The sequence below is a fragment of the Triturus cristatus genome, chromosome 8, assembly GCF_964204655.1.
Source record: "Triturus cristatus chromosome 8, aTriCri1.1, whole genome shotgun sequence".
Classification (NCBI taxonomy): Eukaryota; Metazoa; Chordata; class Amphibia; order Caudata; family Salamandridae; genus Triturus; species Triturus cristatus.
In genome coordinates, this window is record NC_140591.1 from 71931381 (window position 1) to 71945555 (window position 14175).

Genomic DNA, 14175 nt, shown 5'->3' on the forward strand with positions numbered 1-14175 from the left:
CAAACATGGAATTACGATTTGCACGGGAACACCATTTCCGTACGAATCGTAAAAAACCCCGACCGAACAAAATAAACATACAAATGCGAACCGGGAAAGCGCCGACCTGACGTCGGGACGCACGCAGCCTGCCATTCACGAACCAGGAATTACGATTCGCACCGACGTCATCCCGCACGGTGAATATTTTCCGGCAGCCAAAAACTGCCGGGAAAACAGGACGACGCGAACCAGGACTACCAGTACGCGACGGACAGACAGGACGACGCGAACAAGGAGGACCAGTACGCGACGGACAGACAGGACGACGCGAACAAGGAGGACCAGTACGCGACAGGACGACGCGAACAAGGAGGACCAGTACGCGACGGACAGACATGGACCCGAACCTACGAGTCATCCCGGCCCTCATAGCACTCGACCTCCTATACAGGTTCCAACGCAGACGCCGCAGAAGGTCAGAACAACTAAGGGAGGGGGGAAAGTGGGGTGGGGTGGGGGTGGCAGGACCAGGGCAGGCCACAAACCCCCCACCAAAGTCACACAGCACACATGCCCTGGACATACCTGACTCCCATGCCCTGGTCACTACGAGGGGGTGGGGGCGTGTCCAGCTAAGCCAGCGACCGCCACAACGGAAGTCCGTCACGACGCAAACAGGCAACACAACCAGACAGGTACGTCCCGTACCCACGCCTGAAGAGCGTGGGTACGAGTCGAACTACGCCCACACCCACGTCGCCCCAACAATGGCGGGACGGCTCGTACCCACGTGGCAAAGGCCTGGGTACGGCCCGCACAAGCATCACATAGCGTGGGGACGGATATGTACGGACCCTACCCCCACCCGTATGCATGGAGTGTACCCCCACCCCAACAGTGTAAGTACGACCTGTACCCACCCGCGTACGTATGGAGCGTACCCCCACCCCAACAGTGTAAGTACGACCCGTACCCACCCGCGTACGTATGGAGCGTACCCCCACCCCAACAGTGTAAGTACGACCCGTACCCACACCCGCGTACGTATGGAGCGTACCCCCACCCCAACAGTGTAAGTACGACCCGTACCCACACCCGCGTACGTATGGAGCGTACCCCCACCCCAACAGTGTAAGTACGACCCGTACCCACACCCGCGTACGTATGGAGTGTACCCCCACCCCAACAGTGTAAGTACGACCCGTACCCACACCCGCGTACGTATGGAGCGTACCCCCACCTCAACAGTGTAAGTACGACCCGTACCCACACCCGCGTACGTATGGAGCGTACCTCCACCCCAACAGTGTAAGTACGACCCGTACCCACCCGCGTACGTATGGAGCGTACCCCCACCCAAACAGTGTAAGTACGACCCGTACCCACCCGCGTACGTATGGAGCGTACCCCCACCCCAACAGTGTAAGTACGACCCGTACCCACACCCGCGTACGTATGGAGCGTACCCCCACCCCAACAGTGTAAGTAAGGCACGTACCCTCACCTCGAATGCATGGAGCGTAGCCCCACCCCAACAGTGTAAGTACAACACATACCCACCCGCGTACGTATGGAGCGTACCCCCACCCCAACAGTGTAAGTACGACCCGTACCCACCCGCATACGTATGGAGCGTACCCCCACCCCAACAGTGTAAGTACGACCCGTACCCACCCGCGTACGTATGGAGCGTACCCCCACCCCAACAGTGTAAGTACGACCCGTACCCACACCCGCGTACGTATGGAGCGTACCCCCACCCCAACAGTGTAAGTAAGACACGTACCCTCACCTCGAATGCATGGAGCATAGCCCCACCCCAACAGTGTAAGTACAACACGTACCCCCACCTCGAATGCATGGAGCGTACCCACATCCGTGTATGTCATGAGCGTACATATTGTGAAATTGGAGAGGTGGGTGCAGAGTCCTCCCAGCAGTGCCCTGAGACAGGAGGGGTGTGTGCAGAGTCCTCCCAGCAGTGCCCTGAGACAGGAGGGGTGTGTGCAGAGTCCTCCCAGCAGTGCCCTGACACAGGAAGGGTGGGTGCAGAGTCCTCCCAGCAGTGCCCTGACACAGGAGGGGTGGGTGCAGAGTCCTCCCAGCAGTGCCCTGAGACAGGAGGGGTGGGTGCAGAGTCCTCCCAGCAGTGCCCTGACACAGGAGGGGTGGGTGCAGAGTCCTCCCAGCAGTGCTCACACACAGGAGGGGTGGGTGCAGAGTCCTCCCAGCAGTGCCCAGACACAGGAGGGGTGGGTGCCTAACACTCCCAGCAGTGCCCTGAGACAGGAGGGGTGGGTGCAGAGTCCTCCCAGCAGTGCCCTGAGACAGGAGGGGTGGGTGCCTAACACTCCCAGCAGTGCCATGAGACAGGAGGGGTGGGTGCAGAGTCCTCCCAGCAGTGCCCTGAGACAGGAGGGGTGGGTGCCTAACACTCCCAGCAGTGCCCTGAGACAGGAGGGGTGGGTGCAGAGTCCTCCCAGCAGTGCCCAGACACAGGAGGGGTGGGTGCCTAACACTCCCAGCAGTGCCCTGAGACAGGAGGGGTGGGTGCAGAGTCCTTCCAGCAGTGCCCTGAGACAGGAGGGGTGGGTGCAGAGTCCTCCCAGCAGTGCCCTGACACAGGAGGGGTGGGTGCAGAGTCCTCCCAGCAGTGCCCATGGAACGCAAAGGGTGGAGTAGTCACATATACCATGCCCACAAATGTCAGTCAGGTGCACAAAGACCCTGCAGTACATGTACCACATGTGTGCGAGGATGGAAGTATACGCATGCATAGGGCCAAAAAGAAAACATGTACACATGAAGTCATGTCAATAGTCCACATACACAAGTACAATGACTACCAAGGATGCCACGAATGATGCAGCTGGAGAATGGCTCAGCATGCATGTGCCAAGGTGAAGGAGTCCGTCACACACCCAGTTAATGTACTCACATCTCTGCACTAAATATTGGGAACACCCTGCAGGGAAGAAGTCAGGGTACACAGAGAAAGGAAAACACCTTGGGACAATTGCAACATGCAGCAACTGCTAACATTAATGGAGAAAGGTAGCTAACACCGTGTGAGGCACACTGATCCCAGGGTCCCCCCATGAGCAGCACACCACTACATTTCCCACACACCCAACACATGACCAACACCCACAACCATGTAGCAGCCCCACCAACAGCAATACCAGCAATGCAGGAGTGTTCCAAGGGCAAAAAATAAATAGCTTTATTCAGCATGAGCAAAAAACTAGTATGACGTAAGTCCCATCATAACAAAGGCCATAGGACAGTCCAGGAGTCCGAGCTGGATGGGGGACACAGTGGGATGCGTGTCCCCTAGCTTGCCTGCACAGTTACGAGTCGTCATCTTCCACAGGGGTGAGGGCATCATGTGGGGGGGAAGGAACAGGCACCGCAGGGACAGGAGGGCAAAGGGTAGGCGAATTGGGTGCAGGGATGGAGGACTCCACCACAGGGGTGGGGCAGGGCCAAAGGTGGATTCTAGGATCTCACTGCACACCTTGGCAAGGTCCTCCAGGGACTCCCCTGCACCCAAAGGAACCACAGGCCCCAAGGAGGGGGGGGTCAGAGGGATGGGTCGCAGCGCCACTGGGGGAGGATGTGGACAGGGGGGGGGACTCAAGCACCCTGACTGAGGACTTCCTTGACCGCTTGCGTGGTGGCGTCACTGTGGGGCTCAGGGACAGAGCGGCCATAAAGGAGTCTTTGGGGGAGATGTGGCCAGGAGAGCTGAGGGGAGGGGATTTGGAGGGAGTGGATTGGGTGGAATGCGGACTCCCACTCTGGCTGCGTGTCACACGTTTGCCCCCCGACCCAGTGGGTGTGCCTACTGCACCCTGTGTGTGCGTGTCAGGAGGTGTGCGGTGGACCTTCCCTTCTGGTGTGGTGCCCGTGTCTGTTGTGGTGGGTGCATGCTTACGTCTGTGTGTATGTGGGACAGGCATGGGAGTGGGAATTGTGGAAGGAGCAGGGGTAGGGGGTGGGACGTAGCGCTGCAGGATACCCACTGCTGCAGTCAGTGTGGAGTCTATGGACCTCAGCAAGTTGCGTTGGTCAACCTGCGATGAATGAATGCCCTCCAAGTATGCCTCCATGTTGTTGAGGACCTGGCTGTGGCCATGGAGGACATTAAGGATCGCAGTCTGACCAATCTGCAACTGCCGCTGGATGTCCACAGACTCAGCATTGGCGGCAGCAGTGGAGACAGGGGCAGGGGGTGCGGTGCCTGGCAGGAAGGAGACATGTGGGGACCGGGCACGCTGGGAAGGGACACGAGCACGTGGGAGGCGGCTGATGGCAATGGAGGGGGCGGTGCCAGATGTAGGGCTGCTGTCAGATGGTGGTGCAGCCACCGCCCACTCGGAGTGATCCTCCTCAGACCCGTCGGCTTCATACTCTGTTGTGCCAGTCGACAGGTTCCCGGGTTCACTCTCCACCGCCTCAGTCCCACTCGAAGTGCCATCCCCGATGTCACCGCTGGCACTGGTGCTCCGTCCCTCCGCGCCGTCTGTGTCCATGTCTCCCTCCGTGTCCCCCGACGATGCTGTGGGCAGGGTGAAGAGACAGAAATTAATCATACACCTGAATACATATGTCACATGAGTCAAATCTACGTAGGTTACAGTGCATAGCCTGATACAAAGGAAGAGTTACATTTACAAAACAAGGTACATATGTAGGGCATGCAAGACACAGTTTTTTGACCCACCATGCCATGGAATAACTATGGAGAGCATGACACACTAGCAAATGAGATGAAATGGAATTTTGACTGAGGAGCAAGGCCCTGGGGACAATCCAGCACTGCATCAGCACCACACAGCGTGGCAGCAAATAGGGATGAGCAGGGACCATAGGCAGGAACAAGAGGCACATGCAGCATAGGTAATACTGATAACATGCCCACCCTGACTGGCACACTGCACCTTGAGTGTATGTCCAGGCAAACATCACACACTGGCCAGTCCTAGCAAGGAGATGACAGGTCTTGACATGTAGGCCATGCCCGCACCACCCACCCCCTACATGAGACAAATCTATGGAGACACAGGAAGCACGTACATCTCTTAGTCTGGGTGAAATACACATGGGATGCAAGAAATCAAGGTTGCACACCAAATACCCAAGGTGAGCCTGTCCAAAGAATCATGTACAAATGGGCATCATCAGATGATTGCTACAAGACACACAGGCAATGGGCACCGTGAGTATGTACTTGGAAAATCAGGTCAGGCTGTACAGTGGACACTTGTAATACATCGCACGTCAATATACATGGTGCCAGGGGACAATGGCACAGAGCACAACCTATGCTGTAGACACAGAGATTGTCGACATATTCGGATTACACACATGATACCTAGGAAAAGATGCCCCTGGGGACAGTAGTGGCCACACAACTCCATGCTCCTGAATGGGAATGACTGCAACACACGCTAACATCCCTGCACTATGCGTAACGCACACTCATGCACATCATGTCACAGGCCACCACATAGGACATGCGTACTGTAAGGCCTCACACTTGAGAGACTAACTCCCATGTCTGGACTCAGCATTAGTGCCAACTGACATGGAACCCACAAGTCCAGAACTGTACAGGGCACAGGTAAGGTCCCAAATCCTGTTACACACCACCCCCACACATTATGCTGCAGGCATTGTACACTTGGAGAAGGTGTCAGGCTACATGACCTTGTGATGGAGCGACTACACACAGACCAGGGAACACATTGCAAGGAGGGGAAGGGAGGCAGGAGAGCACAGCAAGTCTGTGGGGGATAGGATCAGCACAGCACCATAAACCCTGGAAGTGTATCCATGGAACATTGCACTTACAAATGCTGGTGAAACACAACAAACACACACATGTACCTACCCCCTTCCGGCTGCTGCATGTCCTGTAGACGCCTGTCCAGGTCAGGAAAGACCACCGCCAGCACACGTTTCTGGATGTGGGAGAGACGGCGGCGGCCGCGGTTCTTGTGGCTCTCAGGTGAGTCCCCCAGCAGGACCCGTGCGATCCTCCGCGTCCAGCATCGGATATCCTGCCAGCGTTTCCTCACCTGGGACATGCGCCGCCTCCGACCTTCCGCACTCCTCACGGCGCTGACGGCGTCCAGCCATATCTGCTCCTTGGCAGAGGCGTCTACCTGTGAGGATGGACAAGTGACACTACATCAATACACCTGGCACATGTCACAGGGACACAGATTAGAACACATTCGCTGTTTTCAACAAGGCCTAGTATGCATCCAGCGCATTGCACCTTTGTCATAGGGACATGATCCTCTGGGGAAGGGCAACAGCAGTACGTGCCATTGAAAGTACACAGGTGGAATGAGGGCAACGACACAATCACCCCTCCTGTCTCAGGGCACTGCTGGGAGTGATAGGCCCCCACCCCTCCTGTCTCAGGGCACTGCTGGGAGGACTCTGCCCCCACCCCTCCTGTCTCAGGGCACTGCTGGGAGTGATAGGCACCCACCCCTCCTGTCTCAGGGCACTGCTGGGAGGACTCTGCCCCCACCCCTCCTGTCTCAGGGCACTGCTGGGAGGACTCTGCCCCCACCCCTCCTGTCTCAGGGCACTGCTGGGAGTGATAGGCCCCCACCCCTCCTGTCTCAGGGCACTGCTGGGAGGACTCTGCACCCACCCCTCCTGTCTCAGGGCACTGCTGGGAGTGTTAGGCACCCACCCCTCCTGTCTCAGGGCACTGCTGGGAGGACTCTGCACCCACCCCTCCTGTCTCAGGGCACTGCTGGGAGACATCAGGCATTCCCCCCCCTGAGACCCCCCCTACAGTACATAGCATGTGTGTCACACCTGGACACAATGGCAGAAGTCACAGTCACAAAAAAGGGACACAGTCTGTGGCAGTGGACACTGCACTCACCTGATAACCTGGTCGCCCATACAGCATGGGGTACCGTGGGAGGATCACATCCACCAAAGCCATGTTCTCCTCCAGGGTGAATGGCTGTGACCTCTCCACAGCCCTTGACATGGTTCCAGGGAATCAGTAGCAGCAGCTGGGTCGTGGAATACAGAGATGTGCAGGCAAGTGCTCCCTCATGGGACCTGGCTGCCTTATATCTGCCTTGCTGGCCCATCTCATGCACAGGAGTACAGAGTGATTGGTCACTCACATTTGCATCCTATGTTTCCTCCAATCCCTTCAAACCTAGCAGTCTGTGGGTTCTCTATCGGTTTCATTCTCCTGCATGATGTCAGCCCCACAAACACATTGCAACAAAGTAGAAGTATTCCAACTGACATCTGCTGTGCACCTTCCAGAACAATTTCGAAATTTGAACTTGGTCTCCATGACAACCAGCATGCATGTAGGCCTTAATACTTGTCCCCTATGTAATTTTCAGCGTCACACACAGGTACGGTGCGTTTCGGGGCCCTAGGGCACCCCAAATGCATTGCAACGGCCCCTACACGCGTGCCTACGTTCACTATCATTATGGGTGTCCTCGCGTATGCGTACTCGTAGTGGTACGGGCCGTACACACGCATCTACGCTCACTATCAGTATGGGTCTGCTCGCGTATGCGTACTCGTAGTGATAGTGAGCGTACATGCGTGTGTACGGCCCGTACCACAACGAGTACGCATACGCGAGGACACCCCTAGTGATAGTGAGCGTACATGCGTGTGTACGGCCCGTACCACTATGGGTGTTCTTGCGTATGCCTACTCGTAGTGGTACGGGCCGTACACATGCCTGTACGCTCGCCATCACGATGGGTACACATACGGCAGCACTCCCATAGTGATATGGGAACGTACACAGGCCCTCTTCGCAGCAGTACAGCAGTTTTCACACATCACAGTGGTGACAGGCGGCACACAGGTAGGGATAGGGCAGACATACTTGTCCATGGATGGACATACTTGTCCATGGATGGACATACTTGTCCATGGATGGACATACTTGTCCATTAATTGACATCAAGGCATCGTCTGTGCATTACTACATGTGTGGGGCACAGGTGTGATGGCCTGTGATGTGGAACATTACTCCTGAGTCGAGAAGGCACCAGATGTATGATGAGATGTGTACAGATGTACTGTGTGATGGTGCAATGTGTGCCAGGCATGCCCTTGACTCCTTTGACATGTGTGCATGTCGTACTGCACACTTGGGGTGAGCGTCACTGGCATGGCACGGACACCAACACACGGAAGTGTCCCCTGATGCCCGGTACAGGGGTTATCACACCTGACTTGTCACTACCCACGGTGCACAATGTGACTATGTCATTTATGTGTGGGGGCTTCCCATCAGGTTGAAGTAGGAGCACCCTCAAAAGCTGCAGCCGTTGCAGCAACCAACATGTGTCTGTGTGTAGATTGTCATTGCACACTGTTCCGCACACCATGCCACATGTGGTATCGGATGTGAGGTGCACATGTATGCATGGGACACGGAGTAGCGTGACAAGGACATGTCAGCATCCTCACAAGGAATGTGTGGTGAGTCATGACATGTGCACCTTCATGGCAAGGTGTGTGGGCTGTCCTAGTGTAATGTCATGTGACCTGTGGCTCCAGTGTTCCGCTACCAGTCTCTGCAATCGGCATCCTACTGCTGCTGATGTGTGGGCGTATGTCACTCCTGTCTTGCGTCTGGCTGTTCACTTGCACTGGGACACAGCTATTCCCATGGCGTGGCATGGGGAGGTTCTCAATCTCCGTGTGTAGCTGGATCTTGGTAGGAGTGTCACCTTGCATCCATACGTGTCCTGGGCATGTAGCACATACCTGACTCCCTATGTAGCATATGTGTATTGACAGATTAACATGTGCTCAGTACATATGATTTGTTGTCGTAGTGCACTCACTCTTCCTTGTCACTTCCAAATTACTGCAGAGCGCCGCCTCTTGCCAGACCAATTCCGGACTTGGCTGCCATGCAGGAAAATGACAGCATCCGGCTCTACCGCTTCACCCAACCGTTGATTCTGGAGTTGACGGCGAGACTGGCACCACACCTGCAACCGCAGCACAGGTATCCTACGGCACTGACACCCCAGCTGAAGGTAATGGCTGCCCTACATTTTCTTGCCGCGGGTGCCTTTCAAAATACCATAGCTCATGTTGGTGGCATGTCCCAGAGCATGTTCTGCCGTGTGCTGCATGATTTCTTAGAGGCCATGTTGATTCACCTGGATGACTTCATCAAGTTCCCAACCCCTGAACAGATGACTGCGGTCAAGCGTGGATTCTATGCCCTGGGAGGGATGCCCCATGTCATTGGGTCCATAGATGGGACACATGTAGCTTTGGTACCACCACACGCACGGGAGGTGGCGTACCGCAATCGAAAGCACTACCACTCCATTAATGCCCTTGTGGTGTGTCAGGCCAACATGGTGATTTCACATGTCTCTGCTCGTTTCCCAGGATCAGCACACGATGCCTACATCATGAGGCGTAGCAGGATGCCTGAAATGATGATGCAGCTGCGCAACGAACGGGCATGTGTTGTTGGTGGGTACAGTCTGTCTGTCCTGTAATTTGCATAACCTACCAGCACGACCGCTTCACCACTTCTAACGATGTCCATGTGCTTCCCATGTAGGGGACGCTGGCTATCCCAACATGCCTTGGCTGCTCACACCTCTCCGCAACCCCATCACGCCGGCCCAGCTCCGCTACAACACCGCCCATGGCCGGACAAGGCGAGTGATCGAGAGGACGTTTGGCCTGCTGAAGAGCCGATTCAGGTGCCTACACAAGACCGGCGGCGCACTCCCATATGCCCCGGCGAAGGTCTGCAAGATCTTCATGGTCTGCTGCATGCTGCACAACATGGCAGTTGAAAGAGCTGTGCCACTCATCCTGAATCAACATGACGAGGACCATCCACCCGTGGAGGACGAAGGGCTTGGCAATGGGGCTAGTGATGTGGAGGATGTGGAGCCGCAAGAGGACATCCGGACTCGGCTCATACGCGACTTCTTTGCTTAGTGGTGAGTACCAGTGTCTGAGTGTGCACGCATTGGTCCCCGTGTGGCATGTGTTGTGATGTGTGTGTCCACCTGCATGTATGGCACGTGAGTCAGAGGTGTGTGTGGGTGTGTCACTGGAGTGATGGTGGCAGTGATGGTTGTATTTCCCCAGTCATAATTGTGACCTAGCATGTTGTCATCCATACATGTGTCGAGTAAATGCACATGCAAGTGGCTGTGCATTTTGTGGCTGACTTCTTGTGTGTCTCTCTTCCCCAGGTACTTGCGCATGACGTCTGCTGCTTGCATTGTTGTGGCACTGCTATTCCTCATGGACATGACATCGTGGGCTGACTCAGCGTTACAGGCACGGACACGTTTGGAAGTCTCCATAGGGTAAGGGATGCATCAGGGGTGTATTGGGTGTGGCAGTTGTTCACGATGTATGCACACTGCCCCTGTCGATGTTTGGTTCCTCTGCAGCCATGTAGCATCACCATGGGACACGACATGCAGCTGTGTACACCTGAATAGATGGTCTGCCTGGTTGACAGTCATCAGTGATGGGATAGGGGATTGTGATGATGGCATCAATGTGTGTGACACTGCCCTCGGACACATACGGTTAGCATTGGCTTGACATGGTGTGGGACTTCCACATCAGCGGATCTATGGTGTATGGCAGGCTCTCCGTGAGCAGCTGTGGGTGTTTAGCTGTTAGCCGACGCTTGTGTGCCAGTTCCATGGCGAACACGCATTTGTGCTGCAGAAGGGGGGTGCCAGTGTTGGACCCACATGTTACTCCACATGATGTGTTCATGTGTACTTCAAGTTGCCTCTGCAATCCCGAAAACATGACTAATAAAGGTGTCCCTATGCCTCCAAGGTGCCTCTTCTCAGTCAATGCTGGTGTGTTGCCACGGTGTTTGTCTGGGATTAGACTCTGTATTGTGCATGATGTCCATGACTGTGTGGGTATTGTGACATGTGCCATCCCCATGCATCCAACGTTGTCCAGGACCCCATTCTCTGCATCTACCGGACTCAAGCTTGCAAGCTTGCAGGACATGGTTCTGCCATCTGTCTACACATACCTGGGTGCCCCCCAGGACACTGGACTGGATCCCTGACCTCTGCGCATGACTGTTGCTGTACTCAATGTGTCTGTCAGCACGGTTGTTCGGCCAACCCCTCAGCTGGTTGGGCCCATCACGGGTGTGTATGGTGCTCCATGTCTGTCTTGCCTAATACACTGTGACCCATGTGTCCTGTGCCAGACTCAGGCCCCAGGGTGTGGATGGTTGAAGACAAAAGATGACTCAGGCATGTTTAGACTTTACAAGACACATGTTAGGTAATAATGCAACCAGCAGGCATCTACTCTTCATAGTGTGATTTATTATTGGGGGGGGGGGGACAAAGTGAGGGGCTTTCCGGGAGTTTGGAATCCAAAGTTCAGTAGGGGAGTTGGTGTCCTTGCCATTTGAAATCCTCAGAGTCCATGCCACAGTCTTTGTCAACATTGGTCAGCCAGTGACCAGCAGAGCCATGTGGCAGAGAATGTCTCTTGATGCTGTGATGCTGTTGCTCCAGTGGGCCAGGTGCCAGGCCAGGTGTCCTGGGAGATGGTGATGTAGCGCCGACCCTCACGGTCCTTTCCATGGACGACCCGGCCTCCTGCGGGGACCCTCAGCAGCAGGCCGTGACGACGTCTGGGATGCTCCATCGGATGTTTCCTCCTCCTCCTCCTGATCCCTCCCTGTGGGTGGTGATGTTCTCCGCCTTCTGGCACAGGGAGGGTAGGCCATGTTGTCGGCCATCCGACGGAGTGTATCGTGAATCCCCTGGAACGCCGTCACTTGCTCAGCCTGTCTGTCCTCCATCCTCCGTTGGTGTCGCAGTAGACAGGCATGTTGCTGGGCCTGCTGGGTCTTTATCTCATCGAGGGTCCCCTTGATCTCATTGAGGGTGGACACAACCTGGGCCATGCCCGTGGTGTCCTGCCGGTATGTGTCCATGATGTTTCGGACATGGGCAAATACCGGTTCCCCAGCCAACTGGTCAGGCTCGCGCCTCCGCCGTCCTCCACTCCCACCACCCCTGCCCACTTGCACCTGGCCTGCCCTTGTGGGTACATCGGGTCTCCGGGACCCCTGAGGGGTGGCATTGGCGTTGTCGCCTGCCTCCTCCTGGGTGCCCGGGACACCGTGTCCCTCCTGGCCAGCCTGGCTGCATTGTGGTGTTGGGGCAGGGATCCTGGGTGTCTCCTGGGATGTGGCAGGAGTGGGGGTGGTGGTTGGCACAGTTGTACCTGACGCAGGTGCTGCAGGTGGTTGGACACCAGAGGGGCCAGGTCGGTCGGGGTCGTCCACAGAGTGGTGAGAGTGGTCGCTGCCGGTGGGATCGGGCTCCTGCAGATCCGGGTCCTGTGAGTCTTCCCCCCCAGTGTTAGGGGGTGAACCACGACGTTGACCTGTGTGTGAGAGAGACAATGTTAATTTTGGTCCATGCAACATCCATGTTTCATCAGTTTCAAAGTTGGCACTTTTCCTCTTGGAATTAGGATCTGTCTTGCATTCCACTCACAGTGCACTTGTGCATGGGTGTGTCCCTTGGGCACCACTTTGGCCCCTTTAACTATGTGTGGCACGGTCTTACTTGCTGCGTCAAGTGTGACTGCAGTCAGCAGTGGAGTGGGCAGGTGTGGCGAGCCATGCATTGGCGCCTTCCGTGTAGCACTGTACATGTGCACATGGAGTGGATCCACACACTTATATGATCCAGGTAGCTGTCGTTGTGCTCGTGAACAGGTTGTGACATGGCCCTGTGTTTTGCCATGGGGAAGAGGGGGGGTTCTGGGACTGGCCACCCTTGTCTACATGCACGCAGTCTACCTGCTGACGAGCAGACATTCGCACACGCCACACGGCTGATTTGCTCTCCCTGTGTCTCGCTCCCTCTCTGTCCCCCTCTCCCTCCCTCTCTGTCCCCCTCTCCCTCCCTCTCCATCCCCCTCTCCCTCCCTCCGTGTGTCAGCCTCCTCCCTCTGTCCGTCTCCCTCCCTCTCTGTCCCCCTTTCCCTCCCTCCGTGTGTCAGCCTCCTCCCTCTGTCCGTCTCCCTGTGTCTCCCTCCCTCTCTGTCCCCCTCTCCCTCCCTCTCTGTCCCCCTCTCCCTCCCTCCGTGTGTCAGCCTCCTCCCTCTGTCCGTCTCCCTCCCTCTCTGTCCCCCTTTCCCTCCCTCCGTGTGTCAGCCTCCTCCCTCTGTCCGTCTCCCTGTGTCTCCCTCCCTCTCTGTCCCCCTCTCCCTCCCTCTCTGTCCCCCTCTCCCTCCCTCCGTGTGTCAGCCTCCTCCCTCTGTCCGTCTCCCTCCCTCTCTGTCCCCCTCTCCCTCCCTCTGTGTCCCCCTCTCCCTCCCTCTGTGTGTCACCCTCTGTCACCTCAGCCCAGCTTCCTGAGCACACACTGTTAGCAGATCTTTGAGTGGCCCTTGGCTTGTTGATGTGAGTTTGTTTCTGATCTCCAGGCACCCATTGGGTGTGATGTATGTCTGTGCGCTGCTGCTGTGGTGGTGTGTGCTGCCACTCTTTCACAATGTTGGCTGTTCATTAGCTGCTGTCATGTGCAAAACAGTGCCTTCACCCCCATGTGTTGATGCAAGGCGTCCGCCATTTGCTGGCAAGTCCTAGGCCATATGGGCAGAGGGCATTGTCTTCTGCTTCTGAGTTGCACTATGTGATTTTTGGGGCCCAGCCTCCCGCCATCCGGGTTACCGTGTCATGTGTTGGTGTCTTCTGTGGCCTGTGACTTGACATTGTCCAGCTGGGTGCATGGGGCATGGTGGCAGCAGTGGCATGTGCGTGCTCATGGAGTGTGGTTGAGTCATGCGATGGCTTGGGGTGGTTGCGTGCCTGTTAGTGATTTTGGTTGTGGATGCCGTTCCCCCCATGTGAGGTGCGTTGTTTGTGTACTCACCCGGGTCTCGGAGTCCTTCTAATCCTTCGACTGCCTCCACCGGCAGTATGGCCATCACCCTCTCCTCCCAGGGCTGGTAGTGTACGGGTCTGCGGGAGGGCCCTCCTCCGGTGGCGTTGGCCTGGTCGTGTTCCTCCTGCCTCTTGGCTCGGACCCTCCTCCGCAGATCGTACCACCTGTTCTGGCATTCCTGCCTGGTCCTTCTGGTGTCCGCAACAGCATTCACAGCATCGACGATGGT